At 44.7% G+C, this 22,999-nt stretch overlaps 1 protein-coding gene across 1 annotated transcript in view; it reads left to right on the forward strand.

The window, feature by feature from the left end:
* Positions 1 to 22,999, forward strand: part of galnt18b (UDP-N-acetyl-alpha-D-galactosamine:polypeptide N-acetylgalactosaminyltransferase 18b) — a 472,052-nt gene that overhangs the window by 447,078 nt on the left and 1,975 nt on the right. The window lies entirely within an intron of this gene.

The raw sequence follows: 22,999 nt of genomic DNA on the forward strand, positions 1-22,999 counted from the left end.
TTAAAAATAAACCACATTGCTGTGTGTCTGGAGTCACATGTAGGCCAGACCGGGTAAGGACGGCAGATTTCCTTCCCTAAAGAGCGTTTGTAAACCTGACGGGTTTTTACGACAATCCAGTAGTTTCATGGTCACCATTACTGAGACTAACTTTTAATTCCAGATTTATTTAGTTAACTGAATTTAACTGTGGTTGGATTTGAGCTCGTGTCTCTGCATGACATCTGTCGTATGCACAGTAATTATTTTACAGCTGTGCTTTTATTACTATCGTCTATAGGCGACTACAAATCCAATACATAGATCTTGTTTTCATTGTTTTTCATTTTACAAAAATCTATTTAGAAACCAGTTTTGAAGTATAGTCACTGTTGTAATGGAAGAAGGTTCACAAAGAAATTATTACAATTGACAATAAGATTTCCAATCTAACAGTCAATACAGATCGTTATGAAATCAGAAATGTCTCTAAAGAAGATTGATAACAATTATCTTGACAATTGCTACTGAGAAAACATCACACTGTTCACTGCAGTCTTCCTAAACGTCTTCTAAACAGATTTTTGTAAAATGAAAAACAATTAAAACAAGTGATGGTTCGGTGTGAAAGTTTTTCTGATAATGCTCCTGAGAAATGCCTTGCGATGTTTTACTTTGCTAAAGGCGCAATATAAATGCAAGTTGTTGTTGTTTGGGGGGGGGTGGGGTGGTAGCGGGGAGCACTCAGGCCCCCAACTAGAACACCTAGAAAATTGGGGAATGTTGCAGGGAGGGGATGGGCCTGCCTTTCAGCAACTTGACCTTGGGGACTACCCTGCACCCACCATGAGAATATACGCATGCCTTTAGTGCTGGCAGTGAAAGAGAATAATTGTTAAAGCCTTTACGCCTTGGAGAGATCAGTAAACAGTGTATAAATATTGTAATCATACTGGAAATATCTGAAATGAAATGTCCCCTTATTGTTAGAGGTGAAATGAAAAGATTGAAATGTTAAGGCAGCTTGATAGGAAAAAATGACAGACATGTCTGTGGCCTTTTCTTTTGATGAACAAGGTTATGAAGATAATACCTAAGATAAGCAATTTTTCTCTATTTTGTGACTCCATCAATCATCCTCACTGATATTTCCATCAAACTTGTACTTCAATTCCAGCAAGCTATCTGAGCATAACCTCTACCTTTATGCAAAGTATCTGAAGTTTCAAATGGTACATAGAGGTGACAATTCATGACAAACATCATGAAAGATTTTATCAACTTTTCTGGACAAATACTGAGCCTAGAAATCGCAGTTGTATATATTGGCCGGAATTTTACAGACACACCATGGATCCCACCAGCGGCTCCCGAGTCCTCGCAGGCAGGCTTAGGAAAGCTAATAGAATGTTATCGTTTATCGCGAGGGGAATTGAATACAAAAATAGGGAGGTTATGCTATGGTTATACAGGGCATTGGTGAGACCACATCTGGAGTACTGTGTATAGTACTGGTCTTCTTATTTAAGGAAGGATGTAAATGCGTGAGAAGCAGTTCAAAGAAAGTTTACTAGACTAGACAGGGGCCATTCTGAAGAAGGGTCACTGACCTGAAACGTTAACTCTGCTTCTCCCTCCACAGATGCTGCCAGACCGGCTGAGTATTTCCAACATTTCTTGTTTTTATTTACTAGACTTATATCTGGGATGGGCGGGTTGTCTTATGAGGAAAGATTGGACAGGCTAGACTTGTATCCACTGGAGTTTAGAAGAGTAAGAGGAGACTTGATTGAAACATATAAGATCCTGAGGGGTCTTGACAGGGTAGATGTGGAAAGGATATTTTCTCTTATGGAAGAATCTAGAACTAGGGGTCACTGTTTAATAATAAGGGGTCACCCATTTAAGACAAAGATGAGGAGAGATTTTTTCTCAGAGGGTTGTGAGTCTTTGGAATTCTCTTCCTCAAAAGGCGGTGGAAGCAGAGTCTTTGAATATTGTTAAGGTAGAGGTAGATAGATTCTTGATAAGCAAGGGGGTGAAAGGTTATCGGGGGTAGGCGGGAATGTGGAGTCGTGGTTACAGTCAGATCAGTCATGAACTTATTGAATGGTGGAGCAGGCTCGAGGGGCCGAGTGGCCTACTCCTGCTCCTAATTCGTATGTTTCACATGCATGGATTTAACTGTCAGTGGCCAATTAATGGACTGCTGCCAGGACCAACCCAGCCTCTTCGAGCTTCCGGCCCAATCAAAAGGCTGGCAGCACAGCAACCTCGGCCACTGAGGCTGCAGGGAGAAGGAAAGGGCGCATTTATGTTGAGGCACTTTTGATGGGCCAATGAGAAACTGTTTTAATGTGCCAGGGGCAGGCAGGCAGGCCCTGGCAATCGGGGAGGTGAACACTCCAGCGGCGGTCATTGCTGCCAGTGGGACATGGAGCCTCCGGGAGAAGGGCACCACCCTGCTCCCCACCCCATGAACATGATCCCATGACCATCAAACACAAAGGTGCACATGCAAACCACGGAGCTACAGCTAACACTGTGAGACACATTATTTTCTGTTCTTGGCCAAATCAAATAATTTTGCAACCTAATTAAATATTTGCAGAACAAACTAGCAAAGGCAGACCCCCATCGTCCACCATTAAATACTGTACTATAACAACAACAACTTGCATTAGGTAGCACCTTTAATGGAGCAGAACATCCCAAGGCACTCCGCAGGAGTGAATTTCAAACAAATTTTTGACATCCAGCTGGACAAGGAGAGATTAGGACCGGTGACCAAAAGCTTGGTCAAAGAGGTAGATTTTAAGGAGCATCTCAAAGGAGGGGAGAGGCGGAGAGGTTTAGGGAGGGAATTCCAGAGCTCCGGGCTCAGTCAGCTAAAGGCACGGCCACCAATCGTGGAGCGATTAAAACCAAGGTTGCAAACAGTCTGGTTCAGCCTGGGACAGTGGCCAGGGAGAGGAAATTGGAGGCTAGGGAATGGAGTTTGTGGCAGGGACCAAAGACAGTCGATAAGGGTGGGGCAAGATCACGAGGAGGTGTGAGGGTAGCCAGCCTCAGTTATTTTATGGAGCCTGGAGGAACTCCATCGGACAGCTCGAAATACTAAAAAAATTTCAAAGTGTTTGGGCTTTTTTTGAGTGGTCCCTTTAACGGCTGCAGTTTACGCCCAGGACCCGTGAATGCCAGTCAAAGTTTGTACACCAGGATCCCCGACTCAGGCAAAACCGATTTAATAGTTCACGACCTGAAAAAAAGGCCCATGACCAATTTCACAGAAGCATGAGCACCAATGCATAGGAACATAAGGAGGCCATTCAGCCCCTCGAGCATGTTCTGCTATTCAATCAGATCACAGGTGATCTGTGACCTAACTCTATGTACGCGTCTTTGCCCCATATCACTCAATACCCTTTGGACAACAAAAATCAGATTTAAGATTAACAATTGATCCAGCATCAATTCCTGTTTGTGGAAGAGAATTCCAAACTTCTACCACCCTTTGTGTGTGGAAGTGTTTCCTAATTTCACTCCTGAAAGGTCAGGCTCTAAGTTTTAGACTCTGTCCCCTAGTCCTCGACTCCCCAAACAGCGGAAATAGTTTCTCTCTATCTACCTTATCAGTTCCCCTTAATATCTTGAAAACTTCGAACAATTGATCCCTTAACTTTCTAATTTCCAGGAAGTACAAATCTAGTTTGTGTAATCTCTCCTCATAATTTAACCCTTGGAGCCCAGGTATCATTCTGGTAAATCTACACACCCTCCAAGGCCAATATATCCTTCCTAAAGTGCTCACAGTAACTCCAGGTGTGGTCTAACCAGGGCTTTGTATAGCTGAAGCATGACTTCCACCCTCCACCCCCCCACCTTGTATTCTAGTCCTCCAGATATAAAGGCCAGAAATCCATTAGCCTTTTTGATCATTTTCTGCACCTGTTTATGACATTTTAATGATCTGTGTACCTGATCACAACCTCACCATTCTATTTGACTCTGAACTGTTGTACCTGGACCCCCAAGTTTCTGTAGACCTTGGCTTTTTCTAGCTTCTCACTCTGGGTACCCTGATATATCCTTTTTCAGCCCAGATCAGGCACCACTAAATTTGTTATCATCTTACCCATTTTAGGTCCATAATAATGTAAAAATCAGACCCTGATTTCTCCAACGAGGGACCAAACTTTTGCCCTGTTCACAGACCCATTGCTAGCCTTGGGCATCTGCAGCGATGAGGTGGGGGATGTGTGGGTGGGCTTGATTAATTGAAGTGGGACCCAGACCGAGGAGAACAGCATGCAGAATAAAACCCAGTAAAGACTACGTATGAGAAAAGGTTCAATGTAAATCTCTCGAGATTGAAAGAGTAAAAGCAGAGAAACAACTGTATACATCAGCTCATAGAGTAATTTCTATTCAGAAAGGAAGCTGTTTCTTTGGCCCATGCCAGTTTTTTTAAGAGTTATGGGATGTAGAAGCAAGGTTACAAGAATGATAATCTGCTGGGATTCACAGATGTGATAAATCTCTTGATACTTTGGTTGAGGGATTTTTTTTTGATATATTTAAATAACAGTGACAGTGCATCAGAGAAACAATCCATTAGCTGCCAGTCTCTTTCAGATGTCCCAGGTAGTGGCAAACATGAAATAAACACATGCCTTTTTCATCTGTTCCCTTCCAAACCAAATAATTTTTTTATTTGTAAATTTACACAAAACTGTAAATCTGGAAACTTCTGCCTTGCAGCCTGCTTAATTATTCATTCAGCAATTCAGGGCAAGCAGAAAGATTGGAAAAATACTTCGAGCAGCTGCTGCTGTCAAGATGTTTTATTTTCATAGAATCAGAGAATGATTCAGCACAGAAGAAGATCATTCGGCCCATCGTGCCTGTGCTGGCTCTTTGAAAGAGCTATCCAATTAGTCCCACTACCCCCGGCTCTTTCCCTGCAAACCTTTTTTTGACCCTTTCAGTATTTACCTAATATTACAAAGAGAACAAAGAGCAAAGAACAGTACAGCACAGGAACAGGCCATTCGGCCTCCAAACCTGCCTGCCTAAACTAACACCTTCTGCACTTCCGGGGACCGTATCCCTCTATTCCTTTCCTATTCATGTATTTGTCAAGATGCCTCTTAAACGTCGCTATCGTACCTGCTTCCACCACCTCCCCCGGCAGCAAGTTCCAGGCACTCACCACCCTCTGTGTAAAGAACTTGTCTCGCACATCCCCTCTAAACTTTGCCCCTCGCACCTTAAACCTATGTCCCCTAGTAACTGACTCTTCCACCCTGGGAAAAAGCTTCTGACTATCCACTCTGTCCATGCCACTCATAACTTTGTAAACCTCTATCATGTCGCCCCTCCACCTGCGTGGTTCCAGTGAAAACAATCTGAGTTTATCCAACCTCTCCTCATAGCTAATGCCCTCCAGACCAGGCAACATCCTGGTAAACCTCTTCTGTACCCTCTCCAAAGCCTCCATGTCCTTCTGGTAGTGTGGTGACCAGAATTGCACGCAATATTCTAAGTGTGGCCTAACTAAAGTTCTGTACAGCTGCAGCATAACTTGCCAATTTTTATACTCTGTGCCCCGACCGATGAAGGCAAGCATGCCGTATGCCTTCTTGACTACCTTATCCACCTGCATTGCCACTTTCAGTGACCTGTGGACCTGTACGCCCAGATCTCTCTGCCTGTCAATACTCCTAAGGGTTCTGCCATTTACTGTATACTTTCCACCTGCATTAGACCTTCCAAAATGCATTACCTCACATTTGTCCGGATTAAACTCCATCTGCCATTTCTCCGCCCAAGTCTCCAACCAATCTATAACCGATCTAATATTATCAACTATTGAATCTGCTTCCCCCACCCTTATAGGCAGCACATCCCAGACCTCAACAACTCACTGCGTAAACAAAAATTCTCCTCATCTCCTCGCTGGTTCTTTTGTCAATCACCTTAAATCTGTCTCCTCTGGTGACTGACCCTCCTGCCAGTGGAAACAGTTTTTCAAATCTCCTCTTAACCTTCTCTCTGCTGTAAGGAGAACAACCCCAGCTTCTCCAGTCTCTCCATGTAACTGAAATCCCTCACCACGGGACCAGGGGTGGCGATGGCATAGTGGTATTGTCACTAGACTAATGACCCAGGATATTTCTCTGGGGACCTGGCTTCAAATCCCACCACAACAGAAGGTGGAATTTGAATTCAATTAATAAATCTGGAATTAAAAAGCTAGTCTAATGATGGCCATGAAACCATTGTCGATTGTTGTTAAAAACCCATCTGTTTCAGCAATGCCCTTGATGTAAGAATATCTGCTGTCCTTACTTGGCCTGGCCTATATGTGACTCCCGAATGTGGTTGACTCTTAAATGCCCTCTGAAATGGCCTAGCAAACCACTCAGTTGGATCTAACCGCTACGAAGTGAATGAAACCGGACGGACCACCTGGCATTGACCTAGGCACCAGAAACGACAACAGCTAACCCTGCCCTGTTAACCTTGCAAAGTCTTCCTCAGTAACATCTGGGGGCTTGTGCCAAAGTTGGGAGAGCTGTCCCACAGACTAGTCAAGCAACAGCATGTCATAGTCATACTCACGGAATCATACCTTACCAACAATGTTCTGGACACTGCCATCACCATCCCCGGGGATGTCCTGTCACACCGGCAGGACAGAGATAGTGGTATACAGTAGGGAGGCAGTTGCCCTGGGAGTCCTCAACATCGCTTCTGGACCCCCATGAAGTCTCGTGGCATCAGGTCAAACATGAGCAACCTCCTGCTGATTAACACCTAATTCCCTCCCTCAGCTGATGAATCAGTTCTCCATGTTGAACACCACTTGGAGGAAGCACTGAGGGTGGCAAGGGTGCAGAACGTACTCTGGGTGGGGGACTTCAATGTCCATCACCAAGAGTGGCTCGGTAGTGCCATTGCTGACTGAGCTGGCCAAGTCGTAAAGGACATAGCTGCTAGACTGGGTATGCAGCAGGTGGTGAGGGAAAAACATACTTGACCTCGTCCCCACCAATCTACCTGTTGCTGATGCATCTGTCCATGACAGTATTGGTAGGAGTGACCACCGCACGGTCCTTGTGGAGATGAGATCCTGCCTTCACATTGAGGATACACTCCATCGTGTTGTGTGGCACTATCTAAATGCTAAATGGGATAGATTTCGAACAGATCTAGCAATGCAAAACTGGGCATCCATGAGGCTCTGTGGGCCATCAGCAGCAGCAGAATTGTACTCAACCACAATCTGTAACCTCATGGCCCGGCATATCCCCCACTCTACCATTACCATCAAGTCAGGAGACCAACCCTGGTTCAATGAAGAGTGCAGGAGGGCATGCCAGGAGCAGCACCAGGCATACCTCAAAATGAGGTGTCAACCTGGTGAAGCTGCAACCCAGGACACTTTTTTTTTATTCATGCATGGGATGTGGGTGTCGCTGGCTCGGCCAGCATTTATTGCCCATCTCTAATTGCCCTTGTGTACTGAGTGACTTGCTAGGCCATTTCAGAGGGCATTTATGAGTCAACCACTTTGCTGTGGGTCGAGATTCACATGTAGGCCAGACCAGGTAAGGATGGCAGATTTCCTTCTTTAAAGGACATTATTGAACCAGATGGGTTTTTACAACAATTGACAATGGTTTCATGGTCACCAGTAGACTAGCTTTGAATTCCAGGTTTATTAATTGAATTCAAATTTCATCATCTGCTGTGGTGGGATTCGAACCCATGTTCCCAAAGCATTAGCCTGGGGCTCTGGGTTACTAGTCTAGTGACATTACCACTATGCCACTGCCTACTTGCGTACCAAACTCTGTAAGCAGCATGTGATAGACAGAGCTAAGCGATTCCATAACCAATGGGGAGGCCTCAGAGAAGAAAATGCAGTTTCAAAAACAAGTAACAGGGCAGAGAGTAAAGAAACAGTCAGGAACCCGACTTCAGGAACTGCAGGTAATGGCAAAACTGCAAGAAGTATACTGGTTAAACCAGAAGAGAGAAATAATAAACAGGTGAATAAAGCATCAGTGCTAAGGGACAGGTTAGGGGGTATCGCCCAAATAAGAGTTGTATATACAAATGCACGGAGTGTAAGAAATAAACTAGATAAACTGCAGGCGCAAATTCAAATGGAAGATTATGATGTGGTGGCCATTGCGGAGACGTGGCTGCAGGATGGTCGGGACTGGGAACTAAATATACCTGGTTATAAAGTTGACAGGAGGGACAGGGAAAATGGCAGAGGGGGTGCAGTAGCCTTACTGATTAGAAATAATATCACCTCATTGGTGAGGGAGGATATAATGAGTGGTTATCTTATGGGTGGAATTGAGGAACAGAAAAGGATCTAAAACTGTAATGGGTGTTGTGTATAGACCCCCTGGTAACAGTTCTGAGGTGTTAGATTGTATAAATGCACAAATTAGGCAAGTGTGTAACTAAGGCAGAGTAGTATTAATGGGGGATTTTAACTTACACATAGATTGGGAGAGGCAGACTAGCACCTGTCCGAAAGGTAGTGAATTTCTGGAATGTGTCTGGGATAGTTTCCTACAGCAATATGTCCTAGATGCAACAAGGGGACAGGCAATATTAGATTTAGTTATGAGTAATGAGCCAAATTTAATTAGTAGCCTAACTGTGCGTGAACATTTAGCAAATAGTGATCACAACATGATTGAATTCAAGGTAGCGTTTGAAAGTGAAAAGCACGAATCAGCCATTAGAATTTTAGACTTGGGTAAGGCTGACTTTACTGGGATGAGACAGAGACTGTCCACGGTACACTGGGTAGATCTGTTAATGGGTCAAACGACTGAAGAACAGTGGAGAATATTGAAAGAAACATTTAACGAAATACAGAGGGAGTATATACCCCTGAGAGGAAAAAGCTCCACTTCACAGAAAAAACAGCCATGGACAACTAAAGAGATTAGGGATAGCATAAAACAAAAAGAAAGGGCTTACAAAAATGCAAAACACAGCACAGATCCGGCCGAATGGGATCGATACAAAGACCAGTAAAGGGTCACAAAGCAGCTTATAAGAGCCACTAAAAGAGATGAAAGGAAACTTGCAAGGGACATCAAAATCAATAAGAAGAAATTTTATAGTTACATAAAGGGAAAACGGGTGATCAAGAGCAATGTAGGCCCAATAAAAGCTGAAACTGGAGATATTGTCATTGACAATGGGGAATTGGCAGACATGTTGAACAATTACTTTGCCTCAGTATTTACAGTTGAAAAGGAGGATAACTTGCCGGAAGTCCCGAAAAAATTAATAGCCGATAGGGGACAAGGACTTAATACAATTAACGTAAGTAAAACATCAGTAACAAGGAAATTAATGGAACTAAAGAGTGAGAGATCCCCAGGACCTGACAGTTTCCATCCGAGGGTGTTAAAGGAAGTAGGGGAGTACATTGTAGATGCCCTAACTATAGACTTTCAGAGTTCCCTAGATTCAGGAGTGGTCCCTCTGGATTGGAAAGTTGCATGTCACTCCACTTTTTAAGAAGAGTGAAAGGGGGAATTGAGGAAATTACAGACCAGTTAGCCTGACATCTGTGGTGGGCAAGTTGCCGGAGTCTATAATCAAGGGTAGGGTGACTGAACACCTAGAAAAATGTCAGTTAATCAGGGACAGCCAGCATGGATTCATGACGGGAAGGTCATGCCTGACAAATCTCATTGTATTTTTTTGAAGAGGTGACTAAGGTAGTGGACAGGGGAGTGTCTATGGATGTTATTTATATGGACTTCCAGAAGGCAGTTGATAAAGTCCCACATAAGAGACTGTTAACTAAGGTCGAAGCCCATGGAGTTGAGGGCAAATTATTGACATGGTTAGAAAGTTGGTTGAGGGGTAGGCGACAGAGAGTGGGGATAATGGGTAAGTACTCCGATTGGCAGGATGTGACTAGTGGTGTCCCACAGGGAACTGTGTTGGGGCCTCAATTATTCACATTATTCATTAACGACTTGGATGATGGCATAGTAAGTCATATATCCAAATTTGCTGATGATACAAAGTTAGGCGACATTGTAGACAGTCTAGAAGATAGCACAAAATTGCAAGGAGAGATTGACAAAGAACAAAGAACTGTACAGCATAGGAACAGGCCATTCGGCCCTCCAAGCCTGCGCCGATCTTGATGCCTGTCTAAACTAAAACCTTCTGCACTTCCGGGGTCCGTATCCCTCTATTCCCATCCTATTCATGTATTTGTCAAGATGCCTCTTAAACATCGCTATCGTACCTGCTTCCACCACCTCCCCCGGCAACAAGTTCCAGGCACTCACCACCCTCTGTGTAAAGAACTTGCCTCGCACATCCCCTCTAAACTTTGCCTCTCACACCTTAAACCGATGTCCCCTAGTAACTGACTCTTCCACCCTGGGAAAAAGCTTCTGACTATCCACTCTGTCCATGCCACTCATAACTTTGTAAACCTCTATCATGTCACCCCTCCACCTCCGTTGTTCCAGTGAAAACAATCCGAGTTTATCCAACCTCTCCTCATAGCTAATGCCCTCCAGACCAGGCAACATCCTGGTAAACCTCTTCTGTACCCTCTCCAAAGCCTCCACGTCCTTCTGGTAGCGTGGTGACCAGAATTGCACGCAATATTCTAAGTGTGGCCTAACTAAGGTTCTGTACAGCTGCAGCATGACTTGCCAATTTTTATACTCTATGCCCCGACCGATGAAGGCAAGCATGCCGTATGCCTTCTTGAATACCTTATCCACCTGCGTTGCCACTTTCAGTGACCTGTGGACCTGTACGCCCAGATCTCTTGCCTGTCAATACTCCTAAGGGTTCTGCCGTTTACTGTATACTTCCCACCTGTATTAGATCTTCCAAAATGCATTACCTCACATTTGTCCGGATTAAACTCCATCTGCCATTTCTCCGCCCAAATCTCCAACCGTTCTATATCCTGCTGTATCCTCTGACAATCCTCATCACTATCCGCAACTCCACCAACCTTTGTGTCATCTACAAACTTACGAATCAGATTAGGTGAGTGGGCAAAACTGTGGCAGATGGATTTCAATGTGGGCAAGTGTGAGGTTATCCATTTTGGACCAAAAAAGGAAAGAGCAGGGTACTTTCTGAATGGGAAGAGGTTAAGTACAGTGGATGTCCAAAGAGACTTGGGGGTTCAGGTGCATAGATCTTTAAAATGCCAGGAGCAAGTGTAGAAAATAATCAAAAAGGCTAATGGAATGCTAGCCTTTATATCCAGAGGATTGGAGTATAAAGACACAGAGGTTATGCTGCAGCTGTACAAAACCCTGGTTAGACCCCACTTGGAGTACTGTGAGCAGTTCTGGGCACCACACCTTCGGAAGGATATATTGGCCTTGGAGGGAGTGCAACGTAGGTTTACAAGAATGATACCTGGACTACAGAGGTTAAGTTACGAGGAGAGATTACACAAATTAGACCTGTTTTCACTAGAATTTAGAAGGTTAAGGGGTGATCTGATCGAAGTCTTCAAGATATTAACAGGAAAAGACAGGCTAGATAAAGATAAACTATTTCCACTGGTTGGAGATTCTAAAACTAGGGGGCATAGTCTAAAAATTAGGAGCAGACCGTTCAGGAGAGATGTTAGGAAGCACTTCTTCACGCAAAGGGTGGTAGAGGTTTGGAACTCTCTCCCACAAACAGCAGTTGAAGGTAGAACAGTTGTTAATTTTAAATCTGAGATAGATAGATTTTTATTAAGCAAAAGATATTAAGGGATATGGGTCAAAGGCAGGTATATGGAGTTAGGCCACGGATCAGCCATGATCTCATTGAATGGCAGGACAGGCTTGAGGGGCTGAATGGCCTACTCCTGTTCCTATCTTCCTATGTTCCAACGGATCAGATCTAAGCTCTGCAGTCCTGCCACATCCAGCCGTGAATGGTGGTGGACAATTAAACAACTAACTGGAGGAGGTGGCTCCACAAATATCCCCATCCTCAATGACGAGGGAGCCCAGCACATCAGTGTGAAAGATAAGGCTGAAGCATTTGCAACAATCTTCAACCAGAAGTGCCGAGTTGATGATCCATCTCGGCTTCCTCCTGAAGTCCCCAGCATCACAGATGCCTGACTTCAGCCAATTCGATTCACTCCATGTGATATCAAGAAACGACTGAAGGCACTGGATACTGCAAAGGCTATGGGCCCTGACAATATTCCAGCAATAGTACTGAGGACCTGTGCTCCAGAACTTGCCACACCCCTAGCCAAGCTGTTCCAGTACAGCTACAACACTGGCATCAATCCGGCAATGTGGAAAATTGCCCAGGTATGTCCTGTCCATAAAAAAGCAGGACAAATCCAACCCGGCCAATTACCGCCCCATCAGTCTACTCTCTATCATCAGTAAAGTGATGGAAGGTGTCATCAACAGTGCTTTCAAGCAGCACTTGCTCAGCAATAACCTGCCCAGTGATGCTCAGTTTGGGTTCCGACAGGGACACACAGCTCCTGACCTCATTGGTTCAAACATGGACAAAAGAGCTGAAATCCAGAGGTGAGGTGAGAGTGACTGCCCTTGACATCAAGGCAGCATTTGACCGAATATGGCATCAAGGAGCCCTTGCAAAACAGAAGTTAATGGGAATCAGGGGGAAAACTCTCCGCTGGTTGGAGTCATACCTAACGCAAAGGAAGATGGTTGTGGTTGTTGGAGGTTAATCATCTCAGCTCCAGGACATCACTGCAGTAGTTGCTCAGGGCAGTGTGCTAGGCCCAACCATCTTCATCTGCTTCATCAATGACCTTCCCTGCATTATAAGGTCAGAAGTGGGGATGTTCACTGATGATTGCACAATGTTCAGCACCATTCGTGACTCATCAGATAATGAAGCAGCCCATGTCCATATGTAGCAAGACCTAGACAATATCCAGGCTTGGGCTGATAAGTGGCAAGTAACATTCGTGCCACACAAGTGCCAGGCAATGACCATCTCAAACAAGAGAAAATCTAACCATCTCCCCTTGACATTCAATAGCTTTATAATCGCTGAATCCCCCACTAACAACATCCTGGGGGTTACCATTGACCAGAAACTGAACTGGAGTAGCCATATAAATACCGTGGCTACTAGAGCAGGTCAAAGGCTAGGAATCCTGTGGCGAGTAACTCTCCTCCTGACTCCCCAAAGCCTGTCCACCATCTACAAGGCACAAGTCAGGAGTGTGATGGAATACTCTCCACTTGCCTGGATGGGTACAGCTCCAACAGCACTCAAGAAGCTCGACGTCATCCAGGACAAAGCAGCCCGCTTGATTGGCACCCCATCCACAACCATTCACTCCCTCCACCACCGACGCACAGTGGCAGCAGTGTGTACCATCTACAAGATGCACTGCAGCAACGCACCAAGGCTCCTTAGACAGCACCTTCCAAACCCGCGACCTCTACCAACTAGAAGGACAAGGGCAGCAAATACATGGGAACACCACCACCTGCAAGTTCCCCTCCAAGTCACACACCATCCTGACTTGGAACTATATCGCCGTTCCTTCACTGTCGCTGGGTCAAAATCCTGGAACTCCCTTCCTAACAGCACTGTGGGTATACCTACCTCACATGGACTGCAGCAGTTCAAGAAGGCAGCTCACCACCACCTTCTCAAGGGCAATTAGGGATGGGCAATAAATGCTGGCATAACCAGCGACACCCACATCCCATGAATGAATAAAAAAAACTTGTCTGCACCCTCTCCGAAGCCTTGAACTCCTTCCTGAAATGTGGTGCCCAGAATTAGACACAATACTCTTGCTGAGGCCTAACCAGTGATTTATAAAGCTTTTCCGTAACTTTCTTGCTTTTGTACTCTATGCCTCTATTTATACTACAATGATTTTGGAGCATGTCAATGTCCTCTGGCATTGCACACTGGACTGAATGAGGTTGGAGAGCAGTTCAGGGGATGTGCAGATCTCGTTCAGCCATTTTTATATTTGATGTTCTGTCCTTATTTTCATATTTCTGTTGTAAATTCCTGGCACAGGCATGACGGGCCAAATGGACTTCTTCCATGCTGTATGTTTCTTTGATTCGATGTCCACATTTATAATGTAAACAGCCTATGTAAACTCGTCACGCTGCAATTACACCCTCTAGTGGCGCTGTAGCCCCCTCCACTGGCAGGAGTGTGTAACTGCAGTGGAATTTAAAAGGAAACCTGGCAGGCATGAGATTTTTAATATATTTAGAGTTGCAAAATTTAACACGCCTTCCTCAAGTACAAAAAAGGGATTTTTTTTTTAACTTATATTAAAATGATTTGAAGATGATTCATCAAGTTTAGATTGTAGAGATGCTTGAAGGAAAAGGGGTTGGAGGGATCTGGGAATAGAGCAGGATCGGGACTATTTGCTCAGGTGGAGGGTAAAAGCCGACATGCAGTGGTTGGGCCAAATGGCCTCTTTCCCTGTTGTAACTCTGTACACAGGGATTTGATTTATCCACAAATTAGTGAGTGAAGCCTTGCCATAAGCTAATGTCTCTCAGGTCAATTCTGTGCTTTAAGGGGTTGCTCTGTAAGGAATGGTGAATGTACTCCTGTTGCCCAAGTATTAATTTGATTGCTTTATTCTCCCTCTCCCAATTGCTCTGACCCTTTCCCAATCACTCCCTGTCTTCCAATTGCCCCATTCCTCTCCTGATTGCCCCTTCCACTGCCAGCGATGCAGTGGGCTGAGTTTGAAATGCTCTTGGCCAATGAACTGCCCGTGGAGGCCCAGCGGGAGTCTGTGGCTCACCAGCCTCGTGTCAGCGAGTGGGAGCCAGGGCAGGAATCAATTTGCACACCAAGCTCTAGATTCTTCTCAGGTATATCTTTACGCCCGTGGAATCTTACTGTGCTGGGCTGCCCCCTTTCTTACAGCACAACAAACAGTGACTGCACCTCAGAAGTAATTCATTGGAGCTTTGGGAAGCCCAAGGACATGACTTAGATCTCTATAAATGCAAATTCTTTATGCCTATATCTTGGTTTTTGACTAAAACTAGTCCAGATATGAAATATCTAAAACACAAACAAAAAATGCTGGAAATACTCAGCGGGTCTGGCAGCATCTGTGGAGAGAGAAGCAGAGTTAACGTTTCAGCTCAGTGACCCTTCTTCAGAACTGACAAATATTCGAAATGTGAAAGGTTATAATCAAGTAAAGCGGGGATGGGGCAAGAGATAACAAAAGGGAAGGTGTTGATAGGGCAAGGTCACAGAGAATAACTGACCAGAAGGTCATGGAACAAAGGCGAACGGTATGTTAATAGTGTGTTGAAAGACAAACCATTAGTACAGAGAGGGTGTTAATGGACAGAAAACTGAGCAGCCTTGCTTTCTGACTCACTTCCTCAGCTTTTTGTTTTATTCTTTCTAGATTTCTTAGCAGTGACTGAAATTCACCCTCTCCCCCATTAGCTAGAGCGTAAATTGACTTATTTATCCAAAGCTCTAAAACTTTGCAGTGTTAAAATCCAATTTGATTGTAATTGGGGAAGATTCATTGATTCTGACTAAATTATTTCTACTTCATTCCATTAAATTTACAATCTTGCTTTGATTGCATTCACTGGTATCCTGACAAACAGACCAGGTCATATAAAAATAACAGTGGTGGGGGGGATGGAAATTGGACCTTGTTGTACCTGCTCTGTGGGCTGAAAATGGATGCAAGATGCACAATTTTAGGAGACAAACACCTTGTACCCCAAGGGTGCCTGTAAACCATCTGACCCAAAATGAGCTTAAGGCCCGTTTCAGGCCCTCTCTGCTAAATTGGTCTGCTATGAGCAGCTCAGGTCAAACCAACTCAGGATTCCAGTGCCTGCACCACCAGCACACATTGGCTGCAGTGTGTACCATCTACAAGATGCACTACAGCAACTCACCACAGAGTCATAGTATCATTTACAGAACAGGAGGCCATTCAGCCCATCGAGTCCATGCCAGCTCTCCATGGAGCTGTGCTGTCAGTCCCACTCCCCGGCTCGATCCCTGTAGCCCTGCAAGTCTATTTCTCTCAGGTGACCATCCAACTTCCTCTTGAAGTCATTGATCGTCTCCGCTTCCACCACCCTTGTGGGCAGTGAGTTCCAGGTCATTACCACCCACTGTGTAAAAAAGTGCTTCCTCATATTCCCCCTGCATCTTTCACCCAAAACTTTCAATGTGTCCCCTGGTCCTTGTACCATTTGTTAATAGGAAGTTTTTCTTTGTCTTACTTATCTAAGCCTGTCATAATCTTGTACATTTCTATTAAATCTCCCCTCAATCTCTTTTGTTCTAAGCAGAACAACCCCAGCTTTTTCAACCTAACCTTGTAACTAAAATCCCCCATCCCTGGAACCATTCTGGTAAATCTCCTCTGCACTCTCTCAAGGACCCTCACATCCTTCCTGAAGTGTGGTGACCAGAACTGGACACAATAATGCAGTTGGGGCCTAAACAGAGCTTTATAGAGGTTCAGCATAACTCAATGTCTCTATTTACACAGCCCAAGATCCCATTTGCTTTACTAACCACTCTCTCAGTATGAACAACCACCTTCAAAGATGCACATGCACCCCCAGGTCCCTCTGTCCCTGCACACTCTTTGAAACTGTGTCATTAAGTCTATATTGCTTCACCCTATCCCTTCTGCCAAAATGCATCACCTCACATTTGTCAGTATTAAATTCCATCTCTCTGCCCATTCTGCTAGCCTATCTATGTCCTGTTGCAGGTGGTTCATATCATCCTCACTGCTTGCTGCACCTCCAAGTTTGGTGTCATCAGCAAATTTTGAGATTCTACTCTGTATTCCAAGATCCAAGTCATTTATATTTATCAAAAAAAGCAGTGGTCCCAAGCACTGACCTTTGGGACACACCACTGTCTACCATCCTCCAGTCTGAAAATCAACCATTTACTGTGACTCACTGTTTTCTATCCTTAGGGCAATTTTATCCAATTGGACACTGACCCTCATGAGCCTCAATTTTGTTAACCAGCCTTTTTATGTGATCCTTATCAAATGCTTTCTTAAAATCTACATAAACAACATCCACCACATTCCCTTCATCAACCTTCTCTGTTACTTCATCAAAAAATTCAATTAGATTAGTCAAGCATGATCTGTCTTTTACAAATCCATACTCGTGATCCTTGATTAACTCGATCCTCTCTAAGTGTCTGTTAATATTTTCCTGATTATTGTTTCTAAAACTTTACCCACCACTGATGTTAAACTAACCGGCCTGTAGTTGCTAGGACTGTCCTTACACCCTTTCTTGAATAAGGGTGTCACATTTACCACTCTCCAATCCTCTGGCACCTCCCCCATATCCAGGGAAGATTATAACAAGCCCTTCCGCTATCTCCATCCCCACTTCCTTTAGCAACCTGAGATGCAAACCATCGGACCAGGTGACTTATCTACCCTAAACATAGCCAGCCTTTCCAGTACCTCCGCCACCCCCTGCTCAATTTTTACCCTGTCCATTGCTTCTACTCTTTCTGCTTTACTGATATTTTGTCAGCCTTCATTTCCTTAGTGAACACTGATACAAAGTACTCATTAAGTATATTAGCCTTGCCCTGCACGTCTAAGTATATATTACTCTTTGTCCCTAATAGGGACCACTCCACTTCTTACTACCCACTTACTATTTACATACTGGTAGAAGCTCTTTGGGTTCCTTTTTATGTTGACTGTCATTCTATTTTCATCGTCTTTCTTTGCCAGTCATATTTTCCTTTTCACCTCTCAACTTATTTTCTTTTATTCTGTCATGGGATGTGGGTGTCACTGGCAGGGCCAGTATTTGTTGCCAATCTCTAATTGCCCTTGAACTGAGTGACTTGCTGGACCATTTCAGAGGGCAGTTAAGAGTCAATCACATTGCTGTGGTTGGAGTCACATGTAGACCAGACCAGGTAAGGATGGCAGATTTCCTTCCCAGATGGGTTTTTATGACAATCAATGATGGTTTCATGGCACCATTACTGAGACTAGCTTTGATTTTTATTAATTAATTGAATTTAAATCCCACTGGCTGCCATGGTGGGATTTGAACCCATATCCCCAGGACATTACCCCAGGCCTCCAGAGTAATAGTCCAGTGACATTACCACTATGCCACTGTCTCCCCATCTTGTATAAGGCCTGGTTCTCACTTGATGAATTCACCTGACATGCATCATACACCCTCTTTTTTTTGTTTCATCATCATCCCTGTCTCTCTCTCATCATCCAAGGATCTCTGTTAATAGCTCCCCTACCTTTCACCCTTGTTGGAATGTTCCTAGCCTGTACCTGAAGCATCTCTTCCTTAAAGATAATTCAAGGCTCCTTCGACAGCACCTTCCAAACCCGCGACCTCTACCACCTAGAAGGACAAAGGCAGTAGATGCATGGGAACACCACCACTGGCAAGTTCCCCTCCAAGTCACACACCATCCTGACTTGGAACTATATCGCCGTTCCTTCACTGTCACTGGGTCAAAATCCTGGAACTCCCTTCCTAACGGCACTGTGGGTGTACCTACCCCACATGGACTGCAGCGGTCCAAGAAGGCAGCTCACCACCACCTTCTCAAGGGAAATTAGGGATGGATAATAAATGCTGGCCTGGCCAGCGATACCCACATCCCGAGAAAGAATAAAAAAACTAATTGTCAGCTCCTCTCGGTGCCTCAACCCTCCTGAGGGTCGCAGCCCATCCACAATTGTACCCCCTCCCAGGACTTACTTGAGGACGTCATTGTTTAAATGAGGCTTGAAAACCGATGTCTCCCGATACTCAGGCTTCCTTCTTTGTACCCTCTGCTCACACAGCAGCAACAAGACTCTAAACCTTCGTCTCAAACTTCACTGTTTACAATATTAGTGCTGACTGCCGATGGTGAGCGATGGAAATCAGGGATGCTCAAGAGGCCAGAATTAGAGGAGCACAGAGATCTCAGAGGGTTGTGGGGCTGGAGGAGGTTACAGAGAGAGGGAAGGGCGAGGCTATGGAGGGATTTGAAAACAAGGATGAAAATTTTAAAATCAAGGTGTTGCTTGACTGGGAGCCAATGTTGGTCAGTGAGCACAGGGTGTGATAGGGGAATGAGACATGGTGCAAGATAAGACACGGGTAGCAGAGTTTTGGATGACCTCAAGTTTACAGAGAGCAGAATGTGGGAGACCAGCCAGCAGTGTGTTTGAATAGTCAAGTCCAGAGGTAACGAAGGCATGAGTGAGGGTTTCAGCAGCAGATGAGCTGAGGCAGGGGTGGAGTTGAGCAACATCATAGGTGGTCTTAGTGATAGAGTGTATATTTTCCTTTGTTTTAAATTCTAAAGGAGACTAGGCTCTTTCACCACACTTTAACCTTCTGAATTCAATTGGACTACAATCTAATGCTCGTTTCTGCCAATGTGAAAAGGTAATAAAAGTCAGACTATTGACTTTCTGGTAATTGAATGATGTGATTGATTGTTTGGTGTTTTTTTCAATCATTGACTTTAAGTGCTACAAAAAATGAATAATGCATGAACCAACCGCTTAAACTAGTTTCTTTTAGAATATTTTAGAACATTACAGCGCAGTACAGGCCCTTCGGCCCTCGATGTTGCGCCAACCTGTGAAACCATCTGACCTACACTATTCCATTTTCATCCATATGTCTATCCAATGACCACTTAAATGCCCTTAAAGTTGGCGAGTCTACTACTGTTGCAGGCAGGGCGTTCCACGCCCCTACTACTCTCTGTGTAAAGAAACTACCTCTGACATCTGTCCTATATCTATCACCCCTCAACTTAAAGCTATGTCCCCTCGTGTTTGCCATCACCATCCGAGGAAAAAGGCTCTCACTATCCACCCTGTCCAACCCTCTGATTATCTTATATGTCTCTATTAAGTCACCTCTTCTCCTCCTTCTCTCTAACGAAAACAACCTCAAGTCCCTCAGCCTTTCCTCGTTAGACCTTCCCTCCATACCAGGCAACATCTTAGTAAATCTCCTCTGCACCCTTTCCAAAGCTTCCACATCCTTCCTATAATGCGGTGACCAGAACTGCACGCAATACTCCAGGTGCGGTCTCACCAGAGATTTGTACAGCTGCAGCATGACCTCGTGGCTCCGAAACTCGATCCCCCTACTAATAAAAGCTAACACACCATATGCCTTCTTAACAGCCCTATTAACCTGGGTAGCAACCTTCAGGGATTTATGTACCTGGACACCAAGATCTCTCTGTTCATCTACACTACCAAGAATCTTCCCATTAGCCCAGTACTCTGCATTCCTGTTACTCCTTCCAAAGTGAATCACCTCACACTTTTCCGCATTAAACTCCATTTGCCATCTCTCAGCCCAGCTCTGCAGCCTACCTATGTCCCTCTGTACCCTACAACATCCTTCGGCACTATCCACAACTCCACCGACCTTAGTGTCATCCGCAAATTTACTAACCCACCCTTCTACACCCTCTTCCAGGTCATTTATAAAAATGACAAACAGCAGTGGCCCCAAAACAGATCCTTGCGGTACACCACTAGTAACTAAACTCCAGGATGAACATTTGCCATCAACCACCACCCTCTGTCTTCTTTCAGCTAGCCAATTTCTGATCCAAAGCTCGAAATCACCTTCAACCCCATACTTCCGTATTTTCTGCAATAGCCTACCGTGGGGAACCTTATCAAACGCCTTACTGAAATCCATATACACCACATCCACTGCTTTACCCTCATCCACCTGTTTGGTCACCTTCTCGAAAAACTCAATAAGGTTTGTGAGGCACGACCTACCCGTCACAAAACCGTGCTGACTATCGCTAATGAACTTATTCTTTTCAAGATGATTATAAATCCTGTCTCTGATAACCTTTTCCAACATTTTACCCACAACCGAAGTAAGGCTCACAGGTCTATAATTACCAGGGCTGTCTCTACTCCCCTTCTTGAACAAGGGGACAACATTTGCTATCCTCCAGTCTTCCGGCACTATTCCTGTCGACAATGACGACCTAAAGATCAAGGACAAAGGCTCTGCAATCTCCTCCCTAGCTTCCCAGAGAATCCTAGGATAAATCCCATCTGGCCCAGGGGACTTATCTATTTTCACACTTTCCAAAATTGATAACACCTCCTCCTTGTGAACCTCAATCCCATCTAGCCTAGTAGCCTGAATCTCAGTATTCTCCTCGACAACATTTTCTTTCTCTACTGTAAATACTGACGCAAAATATTCATTTAACGCTTCCCCTATCTCCTCTGATTCCACACACAACTTCCCACTACTATCCTTGATTGGCCCTAATCTAACTCTAGTCATTCTTTTATTCCTGATATACCTATAGAAAGCCTTAGGGTTTTCCCTGATCCTATCCGCCAATGACTTCTCGTGTCCTCTCCTTGCTCTTCTTAGCTCTCCCTTTAGATCCTTCCTGGCTAGCTTGTAACTCTCAAGCGCCCTAACTGAGCCTTCACGTCTCATCCTAACATAAGCTTTCTTCTTCCTCTTGACAAGCGCTTCAACTTCTTTAGTAAACCACGGCTCCCTCGCTCGACAACTTCCTCCCTGCCTCACAGGTACATACTTATCAAGGACACGCAGTAGCTGCTCCTTGAATAAGCTCCACATTTCGATTGTTCCCATCCCCTGCAGTTTCCTTCCCCATCCTACGCATCCTAAATCTTGCCTAATCGCATCATAATTTCCTTTCCCCCAGCTATAATTTTTGCCCTGCGGTATATACCTGTCCCTGCCCATCGCTAAGGTAAACCTAACCGAATTGTGATCACTATCACCAAAGTGCTCACCTACATCTAAATCTAACACCTGGCCGGGTTCATTACCCAGTACCAAATCCAATGTGGCATCGCCCCTGGTTGGCCTGTCTACATACTGTGTCAGAAAACCCTCCTGCACACACTGGACAAAAACTGACCCATCTAAAGTACTCGAACTATAGTATTTCCAGTCGATATTTGGAAAGTTAAAGTCCCCCATAACAACTACCCTGTTACTCTCGCCCCTGTCGAGAATCATCTTCGCTATCCTTTCCTCTACATCTCTGGAACTATTCGGAGGTCTATAGAAAACTCCCAACAGGGTGACCTCACCTCTCCTGTTTCTAACCTCGGCCCATACTACCTCAGTAGACGAGTCCTCAAACGTCCTTTCTGCCGCTGTAATACTCTCCTTGATTAACAATGCCACACCCCCCCCCCTCTTTTACCATCTTCTCTGTTCTTACTGAAACATCTAAATCCCGGAACCTGCAACATCCATTCCTGCCCCTGCTCTACCCATGTCTCCGAAATGGCCACTACATCGAGATCCCAGGTACCAAAGTCCTGCACCAATTCTGACATTCAACCCTTGACCTCAACATCTAGGACAAGATTATACTATAAGAAATATTGACTTTTCCTGGTTAAGCTAATAACTTGAATGTTTTGAATTAAGTACAGAGTTAATCAGATTATCTTTACACTTGGCCCAGACCTCAGCCCTGTAACAATTCATAAACAAGAACATGTTGGAAGCTTGCCTGAGTTCTGATGTGTGGTGAAGTCAGCTAGAGTAGAAAAGTGGATTTATCAGAAACTGGATGAATATTCTTGAGTTTTGCTCAATTATCTTCATGAATCAGGAGGTATGTATGCCGAGCTTTACCTCTGCAGATTAAATAGCTATGGTCCCTGCTCCATGACATTAGGGCTTAAAGGGTTAAATTATGAAGACCACTAGCGTAAATGTAGCTTGTATTCCCTTGAGTTTAGATTGCTGAGAGCTGATCTAATTGAGGTTTTTAAGATGAGTCCGGCAACCCATCCAAATCCGGCCTCTTTCCCATCCTGATTTTAATCGCTCCATCATTGGTGGCCGTGCCTTTCAGCTGCCTGGGGCCCTAAGCTCTGGAATTCCCTCCCTGAACCTCTCCGCCTCTCTCTCTCTCTCTCGCTCTCTCTCACTCT

The sequence above is a fragment of the Heterodontus francisci genome, chromosome 14 (genome assembly GCF_036365525.1).
Source record: "Heterodontus francisci isolate sHetFra1 chromosome 14, sHetFra1.hap1, whole genome shotgun sequence".
Lineage (NCBI taxonomy): Eukaryota > Metazoa > Chordata > Chondrichthyes > Heterodontiformes > Heterodontidae > Heterodontus > Heterodontus francisci.